Source organism: Chamaea fasciata, unplaced genomic scaffold (genome assembly GCF_029207755.1).
Source record: "Chamaea fasciata isolate MVZ Bird 193981 ecotype frontalis unplaced genomic scaffold, bChaFas1.0.hap1 SCAF_3, whole genome shotgun sequence".
Lineage (NCBI taxonomy): Eukaryota > Metazoa > Chordata > Aves > Passeriformes > Sylviidae > Chamaea > Chamaea fasciata.
Window position 1 is genome coordinate 72,446,553 of NW_027094088.1, and position 27,394 is coordinate 72,473,946.

General features: G+C 34.2%; 1 protein-coding gene across 5 annotated transcripts in view; it reads right to left on the reverse strand.

Moving 5' to 3' along the window:
- Positions 1-27,394, reverse strand: part of GRIK2 (glutamate ionotropic receptor kainate type subunit 2) — a 365,936-nt gene that overhangs the window by 171,028 nt on the left and 167,514 nt on the right. The gene's annotated exons all lie outside the window — the stretch shown is intronic.

The window sequence follows — 27,394 nt, forward strand, 5'->3', positions numbered from 1 at the left end:
GGAACCAAAAGCAAGAGAAGACCTTAGATTCAGCTAGTGGAAATGAGTGCTACGCCATCTGCTCAGCATACCTTGGAGAAAAAGGACCTATTTTGCCTTCTCATTCACATAATTAGTGAGCTGTGAAATTAGTTCTTTAATGGATAGGAAACCTGGAGATTATTGCACTTATCACAACAATGCCATACAAAAAATAGAGCTTATATAGTGCCTTTCATGCAAAGGCATCCTGAAGGCTCTTTACAATAAAACTAAGCATAAAAATGCAAAAATACTCTACCATTATAGCCCATAAACTACTGTTAAAGAGAAAAATATATGCTCACATTTAAATGGCTCTGCCAAGGAGAGATTTCAGAATTCAGACAGAAATAAATCCAAATTTTAAAATAGCCAGTATAAGAGGTTTCAATGATGTCAGGCTCCAAGCAGTTTATGCAGGGGCTCCAAATCAGTCAGAAAATATTTTTGCTGCCAAATTGTTCATTATCTTCAAGGCATTAAAGTGCTTTTAAGGCAAGCTGATATTTGACAAGGAGGCAGTGAAACACCAGAAAGTTGGAATGACATGCTGAGTAAGCATCATGCAAAGTTTAATATTCTAGAAGCAAGACTTGGCAGTAGTTGTAATCTAGACAACAGCTTTTTAAATAAACTACACAATAAGTACAACACATAAATCTGGCTCAGGAATGCAAACTGGCTTTTAAATCAGTTTAACTTCTAAAACTGTAGTCCCTGTACCAACATAGGAAAACTGAAATTGCTGTGAGACTTCAGCAAAAATATCCCACAAAGATGCAATCAGAAATTCAACACCAGCACCAACTGATAAATTAGATGCAGATTTGGAAACAGAACTGTTAAGATTCGTCAGAAGGAATCAAATGGACGTTATGCCAGATGCAAAACAACATGGCTTTCTGCCAAATTCTATAAGCCACTGAAGTGGAAATCTGTAGGATGACAAAAACACCCAAAGATGTCAAGAGCATATTATAAGCTCCAGCAGATAGATGTTGTGAGGCTCTGGAACAGGCTGCTCAGAGATGTTGTGGATGTTCCCATCTCTGTGAGTGTTCAAGGCTGGTTTGAAAGGAGCTCTGAGCAACTTGGTCCATGGCAGGAAGGGTTGGAATTAGATTATCTTTAAGGTTTAATCCAACCCCTTAACATTCTATGATTCTGAAAATATCAAAAAAATATTCATTCATCAAAAACAAAGCAAATGAGGAAGAAAATTCAATAGTGTCATACCCATAACTCAGTTGACACCCATTCAGATGAATAAATCTGAATTTGCCTCTACCAGTTACTACTGGTATAATACAAAGTTACAAAGACATAATAAATTCAGTATATCTAGATTTCCATGCAAAGGCAATATGGTGCTAAAATTCTTTTAAAATGTCTGAATAGTTCTTTAAATATTCTAGAAGAAAATGTCCTATTCAAAAAAAAGCAGCAGTAAAAAATTAACCTTGATACATAGTATTCCTATTCTCTAATCAGTTTTGTATTAAACTGAACTGGATCATTAAAAATTTCAATGGAAGATATTGTACAGTTCACTTAATGCATTGCATGAGCCAAGCTTATTCTGACGATTAGTAAAGTATGCATATACTTCACTACATTTTAGTTCATATGCTATCTTTACCTGCATATATCTGAATACTGCTACTACAGTAAATAGAATAGCTTATAATTTTCATATGTAGCTCATTATTCTCTTCAAGATTGTCTTTGTCTTCCTATCTTTAGTCAGTAAACTTTTATCCTTGTGAGATAAATTCAATTACATTTAAAATGTCAAACAGTTCACAGGGTTTTGTTTAGTGTCTGATGGTCACTAATATATTCTGAAAAACTTTGTGTGTTAATTAAAATGATTAAGTTCTTTCAATCTGACTTCTTTAGCTGCATCAAGAATGAAATGAACCTGCAAATGCTCACAAATGTATACTGCATTTGTTTCCAAGGTGACCATGACAAAAGTGTTCAATAAATGCACAGAAGTGAAAGAACACTTTCACATTTTATTGACGTAGTTCTTGTAAAAGTATGAACACATTAAAAGCAATTCATATAAGGTCTTTAATCCATTGTGAATCTTATTTCATCATATACAATAAACGATTTGTTACTGACTGAATTTCAGGTCATAATATCATCTGAAACAAGCTTAATTCAGAGTGACTGTGGTCACTGCTGTAAGTGTTAACATGCTCATTTCATACTGCAACAAGCTTTTCTTGCTAAACTTGTATTTATGGCTCTTGCACTTCCAAGACTTTAGAACAGAATGAGAATGTTGCATTCCCATTTGGCAAAAGGAATGTAAGAACACAAGGCAGAGCATGTTCCATAAGGAATGAATTTTCCATTGGCCTTTACAAATTGTATTTTATCTCTTACACAAGAGTAATTTCCTGGACTAAAGAGTGGATGCAAAGTCAGGTTGTTGAGTTTGGGTTTTTTTCGACTCCCAGTATATCCAGTCTATTTGTGGCCATATTTATGAAGGACAGAAATGGTACAGTACAATTTGGAGAATAAGAACAGCAGTGGTTCTTCTTGAATCTAAGAGCCTGAGCAAGAAATAGATACAGGAGGTACAATGAACAGGACAGCTTAGTCAAGTCTCCTCCCTCCCCAGCATAACCATTTTAGGGAAAAGGAACATTACTTGGGCATCACTGCACAGTAAGGATTTACAGTGGAATACTTACTCATCTCAAAACGATCAAAATGTGCTATAATCACCTTAGCTTATGAAGCAGTATTTCTCCTTTGGTAATTACTTACTCTTTTATATTTAGCGACATTTTAACACATAATACATAATTACTAGTTAGAAAACCTTGAATAAATGGCATTTTCATAAACAAACAAAAAACTTATATTTTTTTGTTCTACCACCTGCTTTTTCATTTTCTCCCCCATATTACTCTTATATTTTAGGTTATTTCCATTGTAAGCACAGTGAACAGAAATAGGCCTCTGTCCAAGGTGCGTTTTTTACTATCATTATTTTCCTTTGAAGACTGTTTTTCTTATAGAAGCTGCCTCTGCTTCCTTTCTTCTGAACAACTTAAAAAAATGATGTGTGAAAAATCTGATGACACTTAGAAGTCAAGAAGCAAAGACTACCTACAGTGAAGGAGAGGTGTCGTTACTGGCACTATTACCTTCTTTAAACTTTGTCCTGTTTGATGAAAAATGAAGAAGTTCAATTTAAAAATTACTGGATATAAACTACAGAAAAAATGATAGGTTACATATAAAATAACTTTTTACTTATAAAAAGCTGTACTTTTTTATTTTAGATTCTACTAATGCTTTATAAGAAAATTTTAAGGGTTAGATCCTGAATTTTGTTAGGACAACGTGATTTTAACCCACAAAACAGAGTAACTAGTAACATAAGAACTTTTCCCACAAATTCTCATATGAAGTAGTACTAACATCACTCCAATTAATTGACTACGTATTCTTGATCAGATGTCTCCAAACTCTACTTTCAAATCTGCCCTAAAAAGAGATTTTTCAAGAAGGTCCAGAACAAGAGATTAATATTGAAGAATTTTTTTTTTTTGTCTTTCCCAGGTGTGCTAAAGAGCACAGAAACCAAGCATGGATGAAAAATACTAGAAAACAAACAAAAGAACCTTTATAAACCCAATAGAAGTCATTTTATTTTACTGATAGAGGTTTATGCTGTATTAGATTTAAATATCTTTAACAACCATGAGAAGAATATCTACACAAGCCCATTAACAAAAGACATTTCAGCTAGATGATGCCTGACAAATGCAGCATTATGCACACAAATTCCAGAGACCAAACATACTACTACTACTACTACTACTACTACTACTACTCACAGAAAGCTCTCCCACACTCAAGACAATTATAACAAGTGAATGAAATTAAGAAGAAATGTCTTGCAAAACTAGTTCCTCCCCTCCTCAGCTAATAAAATCTATTGCCCCTGAAATCATTTCACTTAATTCTCACTTGCTAACACATCCCACAAAACTGTTTTCTAAGTGAGATTTAATAAATCTCTCAGCCTCGGATTAAATTTTACTGTTTTATGAACTGTTAAATTGCATTGTATGCTGATTAATGTTCATGTTTTCTTACTTCTTGACACATTCCTAACTCCACTCTGGGGTGCAATTAAGAAAAGAGTACAGATGTGCTTTTCACCGCAAAAATGTATTCCAATAGGGAACAAGATATAAACACTAGCAAGCTATACAAAATGTTCATCTAACTTTAAAAAAAAATCAGTTAGCTCTTTTTTTTCAAAATACTCTGTTATTTTAAATAACACATAACTTCCTAAATTATTTTTTAACATTTAGTGGTCCAGTGAATTTTAACAGGGATTGGTTTACAGAGACGTGTATGTGATTTTAAGTAGGGACAAAACAGACGCAATTTTCCCCATCACCAAAATAAAAATAAATTATTTATTTCATATATTATCAAAAAATACCTTACACTAACAAAAAATTTTAATTTTTCTTAATCTACAAGAGGTGAACTAGTCAGGTAATTTTATATTATGTGAAAATTATAAAGTATAATTTTTTCTTACACAAAAAAAGCAGAAGAAGAGAAAGGATTTCCTCTTTTCCTCAATGCCTCCTAGATGATGTCCAATTCGAAGAAAAATATCAAAGTGGGACATGAACAATGACAAATTTTTAGAAAATGCCAAGAGAAATAAGTACTAGGAAAAGCATTCCAATTGACAATGATAAGGTTTCCACATTTATTGTCATTGCATTGTAATTATATAGGAAACAATATAGATTCTTTTATTGACAGAATAAACATGTATTTCCTGGTATAAAAGCTTGAAGTGGTAGAACTTCTTTCACCTCTCAGAACATTCTTAGATAATAATGTCATTTAATAGAATATTTAGGTGTTAAGAAGACGGAAGTATATGAAAATGATTTATGTGGGTAGCCACTTATGGCAGCTTGATTTTAACTTATTGCAGGTGAAACTTTCAGACAACTTGAAATTTCATCTGAAATAGACACAGAAAATCTGTTTAGCAAGTAGTTTAAACACAGGTTTCCCTGAAATAAGAGCAGCAGCAGTATTTCTCCCATCTTCTTGACCTTTTATTGGAGACTAGAATTTCATTTTAGCAAATAAAAAGTTAAAGATTTAGAATACAACCTGGAGTGAATAGGAAAATTTTGAGTTATTTTTTTCTGATGAAGACACCTTGTCACTCTTGTGAAGCAAGAGCTTAAATCTTAATTATGAGAGTAAATTTCATTTAAGGGTATAAGTAGTGTTAAGGAAACTTCCCTGTCTGACCAGACACTCACACCACCTGAGACAGGACAGAAGCCCCTCTGCAGCCACATCATAAATCATTCAGCCTACATGGTGATCTGCATTTATCTGGAATAATAGAATAAATACAAACAGAAGGGGGTGGGGGGGTGTGGGGGGGGGGGCAGAATGAAAGAAAATAGATTTCTAATTAAATTCTTTTGAAAAATATTTCTTACATATTCTATTTTCTGTGATTTCACAAGATCCTGTAGATGTCTCATCATGTCATAAACTACTAATTCAAGAATAAAATTGCCTTCAATGTATTGCTTGCAATAGCAAAAGTCAACTGACTGCATAAACAGTCGTAGAATGTGCTTATAATATACAATTAGTAACAAGATATTATGATGTTTTTACTAAAATTCTATAGTTTTACACACACACACACACATATATATATATACACATATATATATGTTTCTACCTATCCTTAAAAATTAATGGAACATTTCCAGGTGAAAGATATTCTGAAGTATTTTCTCAACCTTCCATCTGAACTTAAGAAATTATGGTATTGGCTATAATTTTTTCACAATAAAATACCCCATCACACTCTTATATACCTTAGGGACAGATAGCAAAAACCTAATTACAAGGAACAATGGGTCATTATTTGGTCTTTGGTAGTCTATTTCCTTTCGTCTGTTCTCAAGTTCAAAAAATCAATATGATTGTGATCACTGCAACTCCATCAACCACATCCACAATAAAGACCTGACTGCTTCTATTATATTAGCTCAGCATTCAAGACTTATCACACCACATGAAAAGTCCTTCTGCATGGGCAATTCATAACTAGTTACAGGGAGATCCTACTCAGCATGCACCATGAACTCCTTTGCATCCACACGCAACAAGAAAGTACACCTGGCAATGGAAAGGAGAGGTATAAAGCTAATATAGCACAGAGTTTCAATGTAGATCTGATCAAAAATAGAGAGAAGACCCCACACATTCTAAAAAATGAACTTCTAAATATTCTATTTTTGTGTCCTGTAAAAATAGTACAATGTTTGAGGAATTCAGAGGTTTCACATCTTCAAATTTGGTAGGTAAAAAGACAAAAATAAATGTATATTGATGATTTTGAATGAAGATAAAAGAGTTACGAGTATTCGTAAAAAGCTTTCTTCTCCTGCTTTAAATTTCTTTTCTTTTAGAAAGGACTAATGATACAGACTTTAATATCTTCAGCAAAAAAGATGATTATATGTACAGCATTACAAAGTTCATGTTTGCAGGAGAAAACAAATTGTTAAGCAGTATGAAACATAAGTAACCCATGAAAAAGTATACATTTTTATCAAAATAGAATTCTGTTTTATGTCAGTCAGTCTTTTATAATTCTTTTATTAATCTATGTCCTATGGCTCTGTTCTAAATAAGTAATGTTTTTTTCTTTAGAACTAATGTCCTTTTAAAATCAGTAATATCTAAAGGAAAAGGTATTAAAAGACACACTGCTGGCCTGTGACTTAGAAAAATCAATCTTTTTTTAGATTTTAAAAGTAGACATTTTATGTGGGGATGTTTTCATCTTTGAGATTGTTTAGAGATTTGGAGCTTTTTTGGTTTTGTTCTGTTTCTTTTGAGAAGCATACCTATTTTTAGCTTCTTCATTGTTTTTCATAAATTGATCAACTTGTCTGCAATACGCAGATGATAGTCTAGACAGATTACAGAAAATCAAATTGATCTTTCAATATTACTCTTTTTTTCTTTGCCATTGTGCCTCCACCAACCGCCTCTCACTGTATAATTACTTTCATTCCACTGAACTTCTCTGTTAATTAATATTTGTTTCAGAAAAAAACTTTTTATCATATTATGATGCTAGTTCTAATAATCAGATTCTCATAAATTGTTGATTCCAGCTTCATAGAGTAGACACAGAATAAAATACACTGACATATTTGCATTAGACATATTTTGCTTCGATTAAAATCTGCTTATAGTAAGGAAATTTATTCAGAAATTGAAAAGCTGCATTCTGATTTGTGACACTACTTTTCAGGGCTAGCTTCTAAAACTGCTTTCATCAAAGCAGCTATCATTGACTGTTATTCTAATACATTAGTCCACAAAAATTTACCTAATTTAAGAACAGCTTAAATTAATTAATTGTGGTGGTTCAGGAAAAGCTGAGTAACGTTTAATGGGATTCTTCATGGCTAATGAAGAGATATACCTTGATGATGAAAGCTTATTTGAAATTTTAGGTTCTTAGATACCCTTGAATAGCAAAGCACATAGACATTAAAAGTATATCAAAAACAAGGCTATACTAATAATAAAAAAGTGACATAAAGAAGAATTTTTTGTGGGGTTTATGTAAATGAACTTTTCAAAATTTACAATTCACTTGTAGCAATTCAGTGCCAGAAGGAACATGAGCTTATTAATCAGAACTCAAACTGATATTGCTATCATGTTGGACATAGAGGCTCTTCCAGTGAATATAAGAACCAACTACAGTCTTCATAGTAATCAGATATTTTTTAATATATATATTTTAAACTTGGTATGTTCAGTAAAATTTGTAGCAATATACAGAATTCAAATTCACACAGTGATCCATCCTGAAAATTTTGGAACTCTCTCTAAGCACAATTCACTTTCAAAGGGATATTTATATCATAAAGCTAATTGATAGTATATAATTTTCATAATTACTAAAGCAACAATAGGAATTGAAAAAACTGAATATTCTTTCAGCTTTTTCAATATTCCATCAGGATTCCATCCATCAGGGTAACAGTCAAATTACTTCACTGCATCTAAATCTACATTTAAAAACAAAAATGTGTCCAAGCTTATACAGAAGTTTTAAGAATTTCTTGGCATGTCTCTGACTAATCTGGTGAGAATCTATTTCTCCTGAAATCTACATGAACCTCTTAACTATGCTTAAGCAAGATTTAAAAACATATTTTTCATACCATTTATCTTATTTTTCAGAACATTGTCCATGTCTGAAATTGCGCATTGTAAGAAACAAGAAAGACAAGAGAAGAAAAAGAAAATCAAGGAAATATAGGAGTATTTACCCTCAGTATCACAAGGACTCCTAGTTTTCTCATTCATACTCACAAACCATTCTCCTAACCAAATGGCCTTTGACAGATAAAGCAATACAGTAGTCTTGTCTCTTAAACTAAATGGAAGAGATTATTGATCAGATATGGAAAATTTACAAGAAATAATATAATATTTTTATACTCCATAGATAGCAAGCAACCTTAAAATATAGTGTCACAAAATTAAAATCACAACGGATCACATTTCACCTAGGTGCCAAATGTTATGGTCTTACCAAAACAGGTTGTTTTGAAAAGAATCCTACACACAAATAACTCCAAACAGGTTAAAAAATTTATCATCTTATTTTCTTCCTCTCTTATTTCCTATAAAAAATTTCATGAACAGTGGAATGATACATATTCATAGAAGGAAAATTGTTTCTCCTGAAGTCGTTAATTTACGATGTTAACTTCTTCCCTTGATAAAAAAATTCCAGATATCATAGAGTGCAACTAAATGTCATGGTTGTTTAGAAAAACCTTTCCTGACTGGTCATGAATAGCTCAAGGCAGCAGGCAGCATACAAATTATATCTGCAAGACAGTAGTTCCTTCATTTTAACATGATTATCTATTTCATCTCCTATTCTAATGAAACTGGGAAGGGCTGAGTAATCTAAAGCTAAAAAGGTAGATATTTCAAAGTCTCAAAGTGATTAGCAGTTGATTTCTTTACAATTTTTAATCCAATATTTAATTAAAAGTGCAACGAAAATTATCCAATTATAAAAATCATAAAAAGTCTTTCAGTTCCAAGGAGGTACAACTATTTCCAATCTGTCAGAAAGAAAGCAATGTAAAAGAATTCTTTCAACAGAGAATTATTTCTGCATGAGTTCTTCATATCGAAATGAAGAACTGTCCATATCCATATCCTATCCATACAGTGCACTAACTTAAAGACCTCAATCTCACAGAGCTCTAATTCACTTAAAACATTGACACAGGAACAGTGAAATTTGACACCAGAGACATTAGTAAGACAAGACTGCCACAGCACACATAGCCTTTTAATCACTTCTCAATTCTCATAACTTCTTATTATGTTTTCCATAGAACTGCTGACATTCTAAATGATGTGGAAGAGTTTTCCTCTTCTTGCAAGTGGGTTTCCACAAAGAAGTTTATGTGTAAGATCCTGCTTCCATAAGCATTTAGCTAAATTAATTTGATTGAAACCAAAGGCTTTTAACAGACTTCTGATATTTTAAACAAGTATTAAACTTCTATTATTTACTTCCCTTTCCCTATATGGCTTTTTATATGTCTATTTTTGCTTTAGTCTGTCACCAAAACAACAACACTTGCCCAGTCATTTTCCCCTCATTAAGATTTGTTCTCACAATGATTTTTCAAGGCTTCATTACTGTGAAATTCTTGCCACAGATTTTACTTTTGAACAGCAGTAAGCTTTTGAAGTGACTCTCCTGATGTGTGACACCACAGAGCAGTGCTCCAGTGCACATCATGAAGAGGTCTCATAATGCACAGGCTCTCTTAAAATAAAATTCACTGAAAGATGCGATTGAGGGCTGTGCTTTATGTGCTCCATCTGCTAATTGGCTTTGTCCAAAGGAATGGACTAGCAAGAGTCTGAAGCAAAGTAGCCGGAAATAGAAGAGTATGAAATAAATGTCAGGTTTTTGGCACCAACAGCTTTGCTTTATGAGGCTGCCTCCAATGGGCATTTCCACTTGCTGTCATAGCCGTGTCCCATCTAAATTCCGGTGATCACTCGAGAAAATCTGGTGCCATCTTCGGGTTTATTCTCTATTCATATTCTGAAAATATTAGTCTTATCTTCACACCATTTCTAATTCAGGTGTGCAAATCCTGACCCTGTTTACCCAAAGAAAAAAAAAAAGAAAAAAACCCCTCTGATTTGAAGCAAACAAACAAAAACTTTCTGCCCTGAAAGGATGGAAGCAACTCATTTAAAGTATGAGGAAATGAAAAATAATAAAGCATTTTAAACTCTACAAATATGAAGAATGGAGAAGCAACGTGTATATGCAATTTATTTATAGAAGATAATAGCTTTTTATAGTGGTCAATAGAGGGCTGGGTTGAAAGTCATTTGTCAGATTGCACAACTGCATGAGAATTGAAGATGAGAATGGTTGCCTTTGGCTCTAACAGTTAAAAACCAGTTATCAATCTTCATCTAAGTCTTCAAGGACCTTCTCTTGGTGAGTAATCGATACTGCATTTGCCACAATAGCTCATTTAATTATTTTTGTCCTAAATATCCTGTCAGCAGGGGGAAGTCTTCCTGATTTTAATTAATTTTGAGATCATTGATTTCTTTTTGCCTTTTCCTTTCCTGTGGTTACACATCCAGACACAAAGGCATAGATACACACTTTTCTCCTGCAGGCTCTGTAAGATGTATGACAAGTCCTTGGTGAAAACCCTGCCTGTAACTGTAGTATACCTAAATGACCTGCAGCTTTACTTTTAAATCTTTAGCCTTCAACTGCTGCAAATGAGCCTCTGGCATCTAAACCTAGCTGGGCAAAACAGTAAATTGAAAAGCATGTTTGTTGAATAGTTCTCAATTAAAGAATGTTTAAATCAATAGGCAGTAAGGATACCACAGCCACAAGCCTGCTGTAACTTATAGAGAAACACAAAGACAGAAAATGGAAGTCAGAGGACTGAAAATAGTAGTGGAAATCATGAACTTACATTATATTTGTAAATAAATAATGTTGTGCTGATGGATATCATTAACACCCAAAATAATAGTGTTTTAGGCTCTAGAGTGCTATATCACATTTCCCATATGCTAAATAGTAGAAACAAACATGACAGAATGCAAGTCACTCAGAACAGAGTCCTAAAATTTGTAAAATACATGTTCATAACAGAAGTTAAAGAAAAAATGTTTAGTCTTATAACTTAAGAGAATAATGCATCTTCTACATGGGAATCCTTGCTACCCATTCTGAGAAAACTATAAACTGTTAATCTCTACATTGTAAATGGGTCAGATGACTGCTCTCAGGACCCCTGGAAAAAGGCTGGGAATAGGGAAATGGAATTCACACAGAAGTCTATTTTTGCCCTAGAATAATATTAGTATTTCTCTATAAAAAGTGCTGACAATCAGGTAACAAAATATTATTTTGAACCTCCCCAAAAAGTATAATTTCTTCTTGGTCTGTATATGGGTCTACCTATATCAGGGATACACTCCTGCATAAGTAAACAGGCTCATTAAGAAAAAGGAAGTTTCCAATTTAAAAAACACTCAAAAACACAAAGAGATGTAAAATTATATATCTGGTGTTTAAAATATCAGATTCATTTCAGTCATATGTATCGCTTGTAATCCCATTTGTGCCACTTCCGCTTTTTTAGGAAAAGGAGAGGGAAAAAAAAAACAGTCTGTATTAAATAATTGGCAACTACACTAATGAAGAATAATTAAAATCTACATACATTCTAGAGTGGTTTAAAACCTCTTCATTCATAGCTCTACTGCCAGAGATGACATTTTATTTGTAGCTAATAATAAAGCAGTTATATATGATTATTCTTATTTAACATGGCATGGAATAATTGTGGAGTTACTTGCTTTAATAAAAAGAATACAATTTCACAAGACACAATACATCAGAAGCAAAGCATAGTGACACATTCTGTTTTAATGCCACTGTACAAGGGACAAAATTTTCTGGTCAACCAATGTCATAAAAGATACAGTATTGCACAAGAGAAATTAGAGCAACATTAAAGGCATACATAATGTTATTAATTATCCTGCTTCTAGCTGCAGTCCTTAAAAGAAAGGCTGCTCCTAAGTAGAGCAGCCAGTTATAAATGTTTTCCATCAACATTCTTAGCTTAGACCTTGGACAGTGTTTCCATGAGCAGCTCTTCATCACAAAATGGTTTTCTCCACTATCTTTCCCTGGAAATGATAAAAATTATCTCTAGAAGGAATCCAGTAATTTCTTTCACTAAATCCATAAAGCTTAAATACATTAAGTTTAAATATGAGAAGCAAGTGGCATAAATTATTATTTTGTTACAAATTCTTTTTTAAAAAAGAGCATCTAACATTACTTCAGTTTGTTACAATCAGAACAAAATTATCAGATTAAAACACTGGAAAAATATCATCACTGTATCTCCTTGGCTGAGCTACTGTTGTATATATAGCAATGGATTAAAATTCTGAGAAAGTCGCTCTCTCTGCCACAATCCATTAAGCACTGTATAGTATTAACACAACTGAAAGAATTTAGAAAGTAGATGTTTGTTTGAAAAATGAAAGGTGGGAAAAACAAGACCAGGAAGCAGTTCTGTACTTCAGAGACAAATGCAGTTCCTCTCACAGATGTTCCTCAGGGAAATAAACAGCAGCAGCCAGGCCAAGTCAAGAAAGCTCTCTGAGAAGTAGAAGATTGTAAAGTACTCCACCACATGCTCACATTCCTCTGGGAACTGTTATCTTGCTCAAACAAATCCAACTCACTAAAACTGACAGTTTTGCACTTCTCTTTATTCTTAAAGGATTAACATTAGGGAAAAAATATGAAGTGGAAGTATCTTTCAAGATTCAAACTCCATGAGAGACTATCTAATCACTGCTGCTAGGGAAGGGAGTATGTGCTGAGACTCCAGTCTCTTTTTCTTGCGCAAGACTGGCACAAGAGATCTGCTGAAAGACTGCTTTTCAAGCTGGTTTACATTCTTAAGAAGAAACAAGTAGGAAACTGAGCCACCAAATTATCCTTAGAGAGCAGTAAATATATGGAAAAACCTCTTAGAGACTGAACACCTGTTTACATACACATTTATGAATGTTTCAGAGCTATTATTTGGATATACATAACATATGTTGCTTTGTGTATTAGAATATTTGTATATGAATATTTTCCAGGTGTGCTGCCTCTTAAAAATTTCATCCCAGTGAACTGTAGCTTTACAGACCAAATTGTTATAGAATATATTTCTATAACTTCAGCTATCTTAAAACTACCAGGAGAACCATGAATTAAAAACTGTTATTCATCGGGTTGTCCTGAGATTAGAGGAAGCTAGATTTATGGGTTATGTTGTATACCCTACTTTGAGTAAAACTCTCTTGGCAGATTTCAACCACTCCATGTTATAAAATCCCAAGATCTGAATGGAAACGGTACCATGCAGTTTCTATGAAACAAATCAAGTATCATTATATAATTATAATAAGCTCTAATCCACCCAAGTTAAGTCCAAGGAAGTAAACTTTTTCATTGGGTAATACTGTACTTATTTTAGAAGTTAGACAGGATGCTTCACAGCTGTGGAGAGCCACAAATATGGATTCCTGTCTCTGCTAAGCAAATGGCTCTCTAGGCAAGCTTCAGCAACTCTGTTTCTAAAAGGACTGAAAATATGTTGTTCCTTTATCTAATAGGTAATTTCAGATATTCAAATGAGAAGCAACAGATCAAAAATATCACAAAGACATTATTGCGATCAAAGAGTCGCTGAACACAATTCTAGTTTTCTTAATCTCATTCATTGTTTACTGTGAGAGGTGGGAAAGGTAGTAGGACATGTCCCACATGTAACATTTATCTGAAGTACTTGGATAATAAATAAAACATCTTATGTTAATTATAACAGATCAGACACAACACACTTGTGCTTACTACTCTAATTCAAGCAGTAGAAGAAAAATATTTCTGCCTCAAAAGTTTGTGTTTTCCTGTTTAATTCAAGATTATGCAAAACAAAAAGAAAATGCAGAATATACCTTAAGAAATGTGAAAACTAGACCTCTAAAAGTGAAGATGCAAAGCCCACTGAGACCAGTCTTTGCTTATAACCATTTTCATTTTTAATAGGAGTAAAACGGCAGATAGGATTTCACAGTTTTAGCATGCACATTGACTGCCTCATCAGCCATAAACTCATAAACATTCCCTGCATCTACTCAAAGTATGACAGCAGGAAGATTTTACATATTTCCTAAATGTATTTTGCTGTCCTGACCTCCCTTTTCTGAACAATCAGCAGTTCAGATTGTTCAGCTTCTGTAATTCAAAGCACTGCACAGTAGTTTATTGAGAAATTTTAGCAATATTTCAAAATTAGCACCTGTACTGAGGTTTGTTTCCTAGGACATTCTTCCACATGTTCATTTAAGCTCAACTTCTTAACCCTTATCTTGAAGGGACTTGCCACTAGAAACACACAGAAACCCTAAAGTGACAGGCAACTGCCTCAGTTGGATACAGCACACATTCACTGGTGTTAGAGATCTTTGAAACAACTGATTTAGATGCACAAAGGTCAAGTGCAAAAGAAAAAAGCTTTTCTAGAAGGGGAGGACGGAGAATGAGAGTCAATTACCTCTGTAGTGCAAATGCATTTCTCTGTCCAACCTCAGCAGTACCTCGCCCCACTCTCCCCCAGATTACTTTTACTTACTGAAAACAATACTATAATAGTTAAACACTAAGGATTATGAGAGTAATGTGTGTAACAGACAGAGAAGTAAGGAACTCCATCAATATTGCAATTTAAATGGCTTCAAGCTATGCTAAGCAAAAATTGTGATATCAAGACACACACAAATGCACAATAAATAAGATACAGAGCTCAAAAAAACCAAAAACTACTCAAGAAGATTATCTTTTCTATTTATACTGGAAACATTTCTTACAATAGTATTAAAAAAAAAAAAAAAAAAAAAAAAAGAAACTATCAGAAGGGTTAATCTAATCTTGCTACTTTACTAGTAGCTCCTCAGGGTGAGTTCAGTAGAGATGCTTATGTACCTGAACATATTTCAGCTGCAGGTACAAATACTGCCACAAATAAAGTGGCAGAATAAATGATTTTCAGATTAAGGAAATTTCAAACTGCAACACAAACATGCAATACTTGTTAAATACATCCAATGGGGTTTTGCTATCTTATCAAGTTCACACATGAACAACACAGATATTAACCGCTAAAAAAAAAAAAAAAATTAAGCCAATTTCAACTTCTTCCAAAACAGATTACATAGTAGAAATTTAGTAAATCCAGATTACAAAGGAAAAAAAGCTTGCACTTTTCTAATTAAATGCATAATCATAGATGCAGATTCATGTTAGTAATGCTAAATATCTTCTGTTTTAATGAGCCATTTGAAATGAAATGGTTGCCTGCAATTAGACATCTGCAGTCCAAGGACAGCAAGCCAACTGTGTAGTCTGTCTGCCAGAATTACAGTTGCATTCCTCAGCAGGACAATAAGGAGAATGGATAATTGTAATTATAACATATACATCCCTTAGTGTTCTGTGGTTAAAAGAGTGTGAACAACAAGGGCTCTTAATACATTTAATTGCTGGCTGCTAATAAAGGGTTGTCAAAAAAAGAACCATTTTTAAAATGCATTCCAATTCCACAACAAATTACAAACCAAGGTCACTAACTACCCACCTGAGGACTTATCTCCCAGAAAACTGTTTCTTAGACTCTGTAAATATCTATTCACACAGGCCTGGTGTCCAGAAAGTTGCAAGCTCATATGAAAGCTAGTTGCAGAGATGGAAGACAATGGACATAGTATTCGAGAGGGTTTAGCACGTGTTGCAAATTCTCTACTCACATTCATTTTGCAAATATCTTTGCAAGCTTTTTCATGATAACTTGAATGAAGATCCTAAATACTTTTTAGATGTGTGTATTTCAGCCTGTTTCCTTATACACTTAATATATCTGAATATTTCACCTACCAAAATGTTTCCATTCCCTTATAAGAATAAGAGAAAAAAAAAAGAAATTTAAATTTATCTATTCAAACTCTGGGCAGAAATCACAACTGTGTTCCATGAGAGAATGCTTCTCTCACTTTGCCAAATTATAAAAAAAAAGAAAAATTGAATTTAATGACCTTCAGATTTTATCTTTCATTCAGTGCTGCTCAACTTTGCATTTTACTGTGAGGATTCAAGAATAAAGATGTTATTTCTTCTGTGTTTGCTATGTATTCTGAACATGGATTGAAAATTCACTGTGATATTACTCTTTCTTCTGCAGCAGGCAGCCACCTGAACTCCTCTTTTCTGTGAAATCACATTGATTTTTTTAAACAAAATTAATTAATAATATCAACAACATAAATGAGAGCATCATACAGGAAAAAGAGTTCTTCCAAGCTTATCCACAGGCTATCATGTTTAAGTTGTTAGGTAAGATTTCTATAAATCAATTGCTTTACTCTATTTTTACTTTCATCAGTTCCTAGACAAAGCTGAAACTGAGATTTTACACTTCTTGAATTGAATAGATTCAATTTTCCAGATGTGACCCTTGACTAATTCATTGTATCCTTTTCAATGCTTCTCTCAGGTCAGCTAACCAACTTGCTGAATTTCTATAATTTTTGAAACCATGAAAAAGATCTTTATTCTTATACTCAGTATTGTTACATTGAACCTTCAGGAACTCGGACCTCTAAATGCAATCCACATGCTTTATGTAACTCCATACCCAATGCAGAGGACATTTTGGAGCACAATTTATCTTATCCAGCCCTCTAATTCAGCTAGCTAGTAGCAACTGCTCAGCACAAAATAAAATCTGTTTCTTTTTTTAGATATTTGAAAAAGTGTTGAACCTCCATAACCCAGGTATCTAAAGACTGGAAGCCTCTCCTCCTTAGCAGGCCTCAGACACTCATTTGTATAGAGACAGACAAATCATTCCTTTCGAAAAATTTGCCTCTATTTAACCAGAATATAGAGAAAACTCACATTCTCCTTTGACTGGCAGATGGGAAGCCTGCCGGACTATAACAAATTAGGGAAAAATTGCTAGATATCTAATTGTGCATAAAAAATTAAAATGAGTTATTAGACTCTTGTCTTCTAAAACCATAAAACCAAAGTTTGGTTTCCAAGTGCTACCCAGGAATGGTTGAGATAGCCATCTTGCTCTTCTCTGAGAACAACTGTCTTCAAAGTAGAGCAAGACAAATAAAAGATAAAGCAACATAGGAGAAAAAGGATTTAGTATTATCAGATTCTGAAGAGAAACAACTAAAATTTTCTAGATCATGCAATTTCACCTTTTTCTTTCAGTGGAGGGAAGAAAATATGAGGAGGACTTCAAGTTGCAAGTCAAAATCTAACTGGGCTTAAAAATGCTAGATGTAAGACATTATTCTGAGCATAAAACACAAAAAAATAATTCATATTTGCGTAATTATAAGTTCTCCTTAAACTTGATGTTCAAAAAAGTTCTGCAAGTTTCTGTATACTAATTATTACCTTCAGTGCCCTTGTCAATTTTTCCAGTAAAAAACCTCTGGTATTCTTCTATTGTCATCACCATAAATCACCTGTGATTCTCATGCTGTCTACGCAAGCAGTTACAGATGTTTACACTCTATGCTGTCATACTTCATTCCTTATTTGTATGTTCCAATGAATGACATGGCTCCAAGCAATTAATGAGAACATGATTCAGCTAGTTCTTCTTTAAACATAAAAAATAAAAGCATTACTTTTAAAAACTATCCCTGTTCATCAGCTTTCACTAAACTTCTGAATTATCACTGACACATTGTTACAAAGCAAAGCAACAGTTTATTTCACACAGTTGTTCTTTGTTTTCTATTAAAAGTACAGAGCAGCCAAGTAGAACTATATTTAATGAGGACTGGATCTCTTCTTTGGACATTGTCATCGTGAGGTGTTTTTCAGCGCATTCAGAAATTCAGTTATTTCTTTATTCTACCCATAGAGTAGAAAAGTGCTGTAATAAGTAAAGAAATTCTTTGCTTCATAGAATCACAAAATGGTTTGGGTTGGAATCAACCTTAAAAACACCCTATTTCCAAAACTCCCTGCCACAGACAGGACATCTTCCACTACACCAGGTTTCTTAATGCCCCATCCAACCTGGCCTTGAACACTTCCAGGAATGCAGCAACTTGCCTGGGCAAACTGTCCCCTATTCTGGGCAAACTGTCACTGTGTTTCACACCCTCACAGTAAAGAACTTCTTACTAATATTTAATCTAAACCAACTCTCCTTTCAGTCTGAAGCCAATCCCCTTTGTCCTAGGGCCCTTCACATGCCCTTGTGAAAAGTCCCCTCCACCTTTCTTGTACGCACCCTTCAGGTACTGAAAGGCTGCTCAAAGGTCACCCTGGAGCCTTCTCAATGAATAGTCACAATTCTCTCAGCCTTTCCTTATAGGAGAGGCGTTTTATTCCTCTGATCACTTCTGTGGTCCTCATCTGGACTTCGTGCAACAGGTCCATATCCTTCCTGTTCCGGGGACATTAGAACTAGACCCCAGAACAGGAGATCTCCAGATAGGGTCTCAGGAAAGAAGCATAAAGGGGGAAAATCACCTCCATCAACCTGTTGGTCACAATTCTTCTGATGCAGCTCAGGATACAATTGGCTTTCTGGGCTGCAAGCACACATTTGATCTGGCTTGCTTGGATCAACGGGACAAGGCACATTGTATGAAGTTCAAAAAGGCAAACTGCTGGATTCCACACCAGTCACTGCAGCCCCATGGAATGATATAGACTGTGGGAACAGTGACTGGAAGGTTGCCCAGAGAAAAGGATGTGGGGTTGCTGGCCAACAGCTGCTGAACATGAGCCAGCATGTGCCCAGGTGGCCAAGAAGGTAAATGGCACCCTGTGCCAGCGGAAGCAGGGTAGAGATTGTCACCTTGTACTTGTCACTTGTAAGGCTATACTGCAAGTACTGTGTCCAATTCTGGGCTCCTCACCTCAAAACAGACACTGAGCATGTCCAGGGAAGGATGATGAAACTGGTGAAAGGTCTAAACAGTAATTCCTATGAGGAGTGGCTAAAGAAGCTGGGGTTGTTAATTATGGAGAAAAGGCAGCTGAGGGAGGCCTCTACAACCACCTGAAAATTGGTTGTAACCAGATGACTGTGGGCTCTTCTCCCAGGCAACCAGTGACAAGAGGGCATGACTTCAAGCTCTGCCAGGTAAGATTCAAGTGAGACATCAGGAGAAATTTTATCACTGTAAGGGTGGTTTAAGCATTGAAATGGGCTGCCCAGGGAGGTGGTGGAGTCACCATGCCTGGAAGTGTTCAAGAAATGACTGGACATTTCTTGACTGAAATCCTAGCACTGGACTGAGTGCTAGGATTTAGTTGGTAGTGTTTGGTCAAAAGTTAGACTCAGTATCTTGGAGGTCTTTTCCATCCTTAACTATTCTATTGCCAGGTCATCTCCAGCCTCTCATCCACCAGCACCCCAAGTCATTCTGGGCAGGGTTCGTCTCAATCTCTTCATTCCCAAGCCTGTACTGATAGCAGAGTTGCCCACACCCAGGTGCAGCACCTTACACTTGGTCTTGTTAAACCCCATGAGGTTCCCATGGACCCACTTCTTGAGCTTTTCCAGGTACCCCTGGATGGCATCCTATCCTTCAGGTGTGTCAACTGCACCACTTAGTTCAGTGGTTCATCTACAAATTTGCTGAGGGTATACTGAAGGACACCACTTGCCATTGATGTCCACTGGGGCTCTGAGTCATTGACCTTTACCGTCTGGATGTGATCATTCAATCAACTCCTTATCCACCAAACTGTCTGCCCATCAAATCCACTTCTCATCAATTTAGAGAGAAGGATGTTGTGGGGAGACTGTGTCAAAGGCATTATAGAAGTCCAGAGAGGTGACATTTGCAGCCCTTCCCATGTCCACTGATATATTTACTCCATTTTAGAAAGCCACTAGGTTAGTCAGGCAGGAGTTATTCTTAGTGAAGCTGTGCTGGTTGCCTTGAATCACATCCCTGTCCTTGATGGCTCAAAGTAAAATAGTTACATCTGAGTAAAGCAGAATAAGAGAAAAAATCTTCAAAAATTAAAAGTTATGCAGATAGTGTGCACTCCTTTTCTTATTTTTTTTTTATTTTTTTCTTTCTTTTCTTTTTTCCGTGATTTAAACCTAATCAGAATGGGACACGGGAGAAAAATTAAAATTCTAATGCCCAACTGCAGTTTTATTTCTAAAAGATTTCTATTTTCCTAGCATTAATTAAGGATACTTTTCATACATCAGAAGAAATAATGTTACTCCAATTTTGGGTTAAACAATTTTTTGGTTTCTTTACTGAAATTCTTAATCAAACAATCCCAGCCAGACACACAAGATTTAACTCTGCTGTTAACAATGTTCAAATTGGTTGATAAACTTTTCTGATTATATACAAATGGATTTTTAAATATATTTTTATTTTTAGACATTAGAAGAAAATATTTACTTTTCTCTGAACAGTATTAGCCTTTGAAGTGTATCTACATCTGCACCAGATAGATATCTAAAAATGCACTGAGAATGGTAAATAAAGAAATCATTTAATCATACAGAACGCTGTAGCAACAGAGAGGGTTGTAATATCTTTTGCTGAAACAAGGAAAATAATGTTTTATACTAGATTGATCGATATTCCATAGGAATCCATGAAATTAAAACTTTAGCCTTTGAAAAGGATATCCAGTGCAGAGCTTCAACTATACTTAATTTTTCAAAGCTCAATCTGTGAAGAAAAAACTACCAGACTATTTAAAAAAAAAAAAAAAAGAAGCTATCATTCTATTAAATTCTGTAAGATATCCACTCTACACTAAGACACAATTATTCATAGATTTGAATAACAGCTTTGTGCACTGTCTTTAGAGGGGTTGTGTCTATAGAGGATAGCTGACTTCTATTAGTAATTTCTAATTTAATTTCTATAATGAACTAGAAAAATGAGAATTCCACACATGAATAATGCATTTTCCAAGTAAAAACCTATCTCTACTCTCATAAACGCAGCAGCCAATCACTCTTTTCTTCTTCTTACTTCCCATCTCTTCCAGGTAAAATTATATTTGAACAATATATTATTTATGGCTGCGGCAAAAATAATTATAAAAGTCTTGGGAAAATTAATAAATTAAATACTGTTTTAGTTTCACAGCCTATAGCAAAAAAGGAAAAACAATCACAGGGTGGTTTATAAATGTCTACAAAGAAAAATCATTAAAATTCAGGTCTTGTTGACATTGACAGACTTGTGCCTAAAGAACCAAGTACAAATCTAGACCTTATACATAGCCATAAACCAAGTTTTAGGATACAGTAACCAAAGTAATACAGAACTGAATTTAGAAAAAAAATCTTAGAAACTTAACATGCAGTTCTAGATTTCTCAGGTCTCAATATTTTTTATCACTGTCCAGAAATCCATCAATCTTTAAACTTGTTTGTTCAAGTAATTCTGTCAAATACTGATTTTTAAAAGTATGTCCCTCAGAAATATAAAGTAAAAACTGAAAATATTCATTCAACCTAATTCCAAAAAAAATGGACCCAAATACTAATATACCTTTAGCATATAGATGAATTCCTACAAGTAAATCATTTTTGTGTTCCAGATGTTTCTTATTGCACATTTTAGGTCTTAAAATAGATATACATCAAAACCAGTAATATTTTTTAAAATTTTCCAGAAAAATTTACAATTTTTCTCTCTGCTTTTAGCTACTGTCAGGTTCTTTAGAACAAAGTTATTAGTTTAGTGACCAGATGACTGAAAGGTTATACATATACACTGTTCCTCTCTGAACATAAAAAATCTGATCCTGCAAAGGCATCTTTCTTCAAACCATGGCAGGCCAGAAAGCAGTCAAGACCTATCCAAAATCAGTTTCTGAAATCTCCAGTTTCAGACAGATTTTTGAGACTACACCTATAACTCATGTCTGCATAGTAATGTCTATGTCACTTTTTTTGTGCTCTGTGATTCAATTTCATATTCATCAATCAAATATTGGAGGGGGTTACAAGTTCACAGCAAGCAAGGAAGCTGGATAGCATATGTTATGAGTATGGAAGAAAACAGTTTCATAACCCGTGGGGGTTAAACAGTAAGCCCCTGTTCTAGGGCAACAGCCCTATAAATCAAGTGAAAAATATTTCACTAATTAAATTTTGTATGTTCTGGTTCGGGGTTGTGAGTGGGTGGTATTTTTATTAACAGCTCCAAATTTTAAAGGAAGGAAGCCCTTCTGACCATTAACTGCTATATGAAACATTATAAATTGAGGAGTAAACAGTAACAGAAGGTATTGAATTTACTTCTATGTACACAAATGGTATTTAACTCTCATTTCTAACTTTTTTGAAATGTTAAATGCGCACATTTTAATTTTAAGTGGTTAATAGCCTGTAAAAAAAAAATATTCCTCAGTATCTGTATCATGGGTGAGCAATTACAGCACATTTACAGGATCACAGAATGGCTTGGGTTGGAAAGGACATTCAAGACAATTTAGTTCCAACATCCCCATTGGGGGGTCTCTTCTGGGGAATGAGGGACACTTCTCACTAGACCAGATTTCTTAAAGCCCATCCAACCTAGCCTTAAACACTGCCATGGATGGAACATCCACAACTTCTCTGGGCAACCTGCTCCAGTGCCTCACCAACATCACCATCAGTAAAGATTTTTTCCTCTATATGTAACATAAATTTCCCCTCTTCAAGTTTGAACCTATTACTATTTGTCCTACCAGTACAGTTCCCAATGAAGAGTCTTTCTCTGGCTTCCTTGTAAGCCCCCATGAAGTACCGGACGGCTGCAATGTGGTGTCATCTCATTAACAGTTACAACATATTTGCTAAGGACCAAAACTATAGTCAGTAAATAATAATGGTATTTATCATCTCTGAGTAGGTACTAGGTCATTTACAAGACTGTGTGAAGATATAAAGTAATATTAACACTAAAAATCTGGTAGCTGTTAGGAAATACATATGAAATAAAAATTATATTTTCAAGTCAGAAGAGACTAGAACAGATCTTAATATGGGGAAAAGCACTGAAAACACTAGCAAAAATTCTTAATTGAGCCAATCATAATGTGAATCTATTCTTCTAAGACTAAATGTTTCAATTTATTTACTATTAGTAATTTTACTGGTTCAGTTTCTTTGGTGGAAAAAACCTAAATAGTTTCACAGTATAAACATTTGACATCTAAATAATCAATCTCTTTCTGCACTCCTACCCTACTTCTCTCTTCCAACTGCAATAGCAGTGTTCAAGAAATATCTATCAATGCAGATAGTGGGAAAGAAATTTTTAATGGCTTATATATAACGTAAAAATATTTGCCATCACTATTTAAAGCACACAAAAAAAAAGCAAAAAGAAGAAAACATGGATAAACGCTTTTCATTAGCTCTTACATGATCAGCCATCAAGAATTGAGTTGAAAAGCGAAAGAGCAACAGCAGTGGAGGGGCATGTGTTAGAAAAGAGGGCTCCACTTTCTTCCAGATGTGATACTAGGAGAGAGAGATTTCACACATGTGAAAGTACTAGATGAAAAAAATCAAATAAGGGAAGTCTGACAGAATAACTCACTGAGGCAATGGCTGACTCTTGACTTCACAGGAGACATGCCCTAACTCTCTTGTAAAAATTCACTGACAACTGTTACTGCCTCACATACTTAAAGACACAGATCCGTAAGAAACAAGCTTTTCTTATGGTTAATGCTCAAGGTTCTACTTATGCTGTTGTAACAATGAAATAAAGCAAAATCAATCAAGCAGCCAAGGTGACACTACTGGCAGCAAAACAAGTACAACCATTGTATTATTTCAGTGCCAACTCATAATGGTCTTAGCAGAACATGAGAAATACAGTCATTTTCTATGTTATTTTTGGAATTCGAAGCACATTTATGTATTACTAGAAGTACAATGGTTCATAAAATCTAAAGCTTGCTGTAGGGCAAAGAAAGTTCAGTTCATGCAAAATTCAAGCTGTGAATATATATAGTGACAAATACACGCTACTCAATATTTCTACCACTACAGGCAATACTCTGTCTGAACTTCCACCAAGAATTATGTAAGCTCAGTATAGTCCTAAAACAGAATTAGCCTTCAGTATAACAAACATTTATAAACTACAGGCTGTATTTTCAGCTTTAGGATGGACAAATGTGCAGGGACCTTTTTCTGCTGGCATTTTAATCACAGAAAGCATCTTCTTTCCCAAGATGATTAAAACATTTTCATTTGCATTTCCAAGTATTTTTAATACAGGACACTTTTATTTAACCTGAAATATTCTCAGGGAGAAGAAAATAATTCCTCAGTGAGAATATATTTCATTGCTTAAAAAAAAAAATTAGACTTTTTTGAGTTGAAACTGTTTAGCATTTGATTCCTATTATTAATACCTAGATACGGATTTGCTGTGGCAATTTTTGCTTATTCAGATAAAAATGAGTCATTAGAATTTTAATTCAATGACTAGTGATCCTGGTGAAAACTCAGATCATCTCTGGTGACCCATTAATTGCCACAGGTATATTTACTGCAGGAAAGTAATATTGTTAAGAGGCCAATGCTTTGTAGGAAATGCATACAACAGAATTCTGGTACTTCTAACTGCAGCTCCATCAGGAGAAAGTGCAAAGTTTATTCTGAGTCTGTTTTATTCCTTTATTTTCTCTTTGTGTCATGAGAAACATCTGCCTTTGTTAACAGTTCCCTCTTGTTTGTAGAAAGCAGGAATCTGAAGAAAAGCCAAAGCAATTATTAGTAACATAAGCATTTAAATTTAAAAACATGATGAGATCCAGCTCTCCAAGGAGGAAGAGTAGATATGGCTTACCACAGTGTTTTTAACTTAAATTCCTTGCTTAAGTGTATGATGCCAACTTCATTCTAGGTGAATGCTTAGAACTTAAATCTACTGCTATTCTATCGATTTTCTGAAGGACCATGTCTAGAAGAGAACAGATATCCATTTCATGAGCATCATCTTATTTTAAAAAATCAATTTAAAAAATTGATTGATGTCTAAGAGAACCCAAATTATCAATCCAAACAAAAAAAAACTTCTTTTTTTTTAAAATAAAGTAGCTTAAATAGTAAATTTACTCTTATTAAATCTTTATTTGGGGATTTTTCCACGTTTTCTTAAAACATGAAAATATAAATTTGATTTCTGCATCCCTAATCCATACTAATGGGTGGTGGATTGATACACATTAAAGTTCCATGAATGATTGCTGCTTCATGCTCATTAAAGTACAAATTAATTTACTTCTCAGCACGTAATTTATATTTTTCAGATAGACACATGAATAGTTTATCTACCAATCAGGTGTTCCCAAATTATTTCCATTTCTCTAAAGTAAAATCACTAGGTTTCACAACAAACAAAAGATTGCTCATAAAGGCAACACTAATGTAACTGAAGATTTACTTCCAGTAGAAAGTTATTATCTACTCAGTATTTTACTTTGTGAAAACAGTTAATCTCTACTACCGTTAGTGCTACAAGAAATGATTGACTCTACACTGCCAAAGAGACAAATGATATTGCTCAAAAACCTACTGTGAGTATTTAAAAGTTGCATTTTTTTGAAGTAGGTGTAGTCCAAAACTAGATCTAAATACTGGCATGAGAAACATATTAAAGAAAGGACACAGAACAAAAATAATATATTGGTATTAAAGGAGATAAATATTTTAGTGGGTTTACAATCTCAAGATGGAGAAGTATCCCAATGAAACACTGAAAATAAACAAACAAACTTAGGCAGATTATACTCTATCAGGTTCTATGATACAGTTCTATGTTCCAAAGTACTTTTTCTCTAGTGAGAAATTCACAGTCAAAAAGAAAGTTGTACACCTGCTGTTTACTTCTTGTCTAGTTTACAGTTCTGCAGGCTACAAAAGGAAACACGCCTGGTATGCCCAGGTATGGACTAGCAAGGGGTACACATCTCACATTTCTGAAAGTACTTTGCACTTTACAATTGTTTCCATTCAAATCTTTACATATGATCTATTATATACATATATAACATAATCTGATTGGACTTTAGAATGCCTGTATATGTTTAGAAAGGAGGTTACTCACGTCAATTTTTAAGGCAATTATTTAGTCTATTTATTAGATAGACTAGAATTATTTAGATATAAGGACCAATTTCTTTACAATGAAGTTGTTCAGACAGTGGAATGGTTGCCTAGGGATGTTCTGGATGCCCCACCGCTGGAAGTGTTCAAGGACAAGTTAGATGGTGCTTTGAGCAACCTGCTGTAGTGAAAAATGTCTCTGCCTGTGGCAGCAGGGTTGGACTAAATGAGCCTTGAAGGTCACTGTCGCCACAAACCATTTGACCATTTTATAGATTTATGTTTACTAAAGTCTTGTTACCTGCTTACTGTGTTAGTCTAGATACAACCCCTTCCTTATTATGCATACTTCCAAAAACTACAGAGTCTTAATCCCAGTTTTTCCTACATTGTAAATCAAGGCAAATCTGATTTTACAATAAAATATCACTTAGTGGTTCATGGGAAGGTTTTATAAAGAAACTGGGGCAGAAAGTTTAACATGCATAGCAGACAGAGAATAACTCTTCCACTCACTCTGAACAACATCTACTTTTTGGCATTATTTGATACATGGAGATTATTTATGCCTTTCACTGCAAGCATCTTTTATGAACTGATAGAATTAATTTTTTTTTTTTTTTTTTTTTTTTTTTTTTTTTTAAGACTAGGCCTTTCTAGGAAAGATGAGCTTTTGTTATTGTAGTTGTGAGAAAAATAGGAAAATTATTTTCTGGTCAGAAATATCAGCAGAAGAGTAAGAAACTTAGCACTACAAAGAAAATAACATCTTAATCAGATTTTATTTTTCATTTTTGAAAATAGTATATGGGCTCACCTTACACCATAAACAGATATAATTTTATGCAGTTTCTCGAGCAACATTAATGTGTTTATATGACTAAACACTCAATACTTAATCCCAAAAAAATAAATTATAAGTGCCCTTATTGTAGAATCACATAATAGAACTATCCAGGGGATATTAAATGTTTGGAGACACAAATAGATACAAGAAAATACTG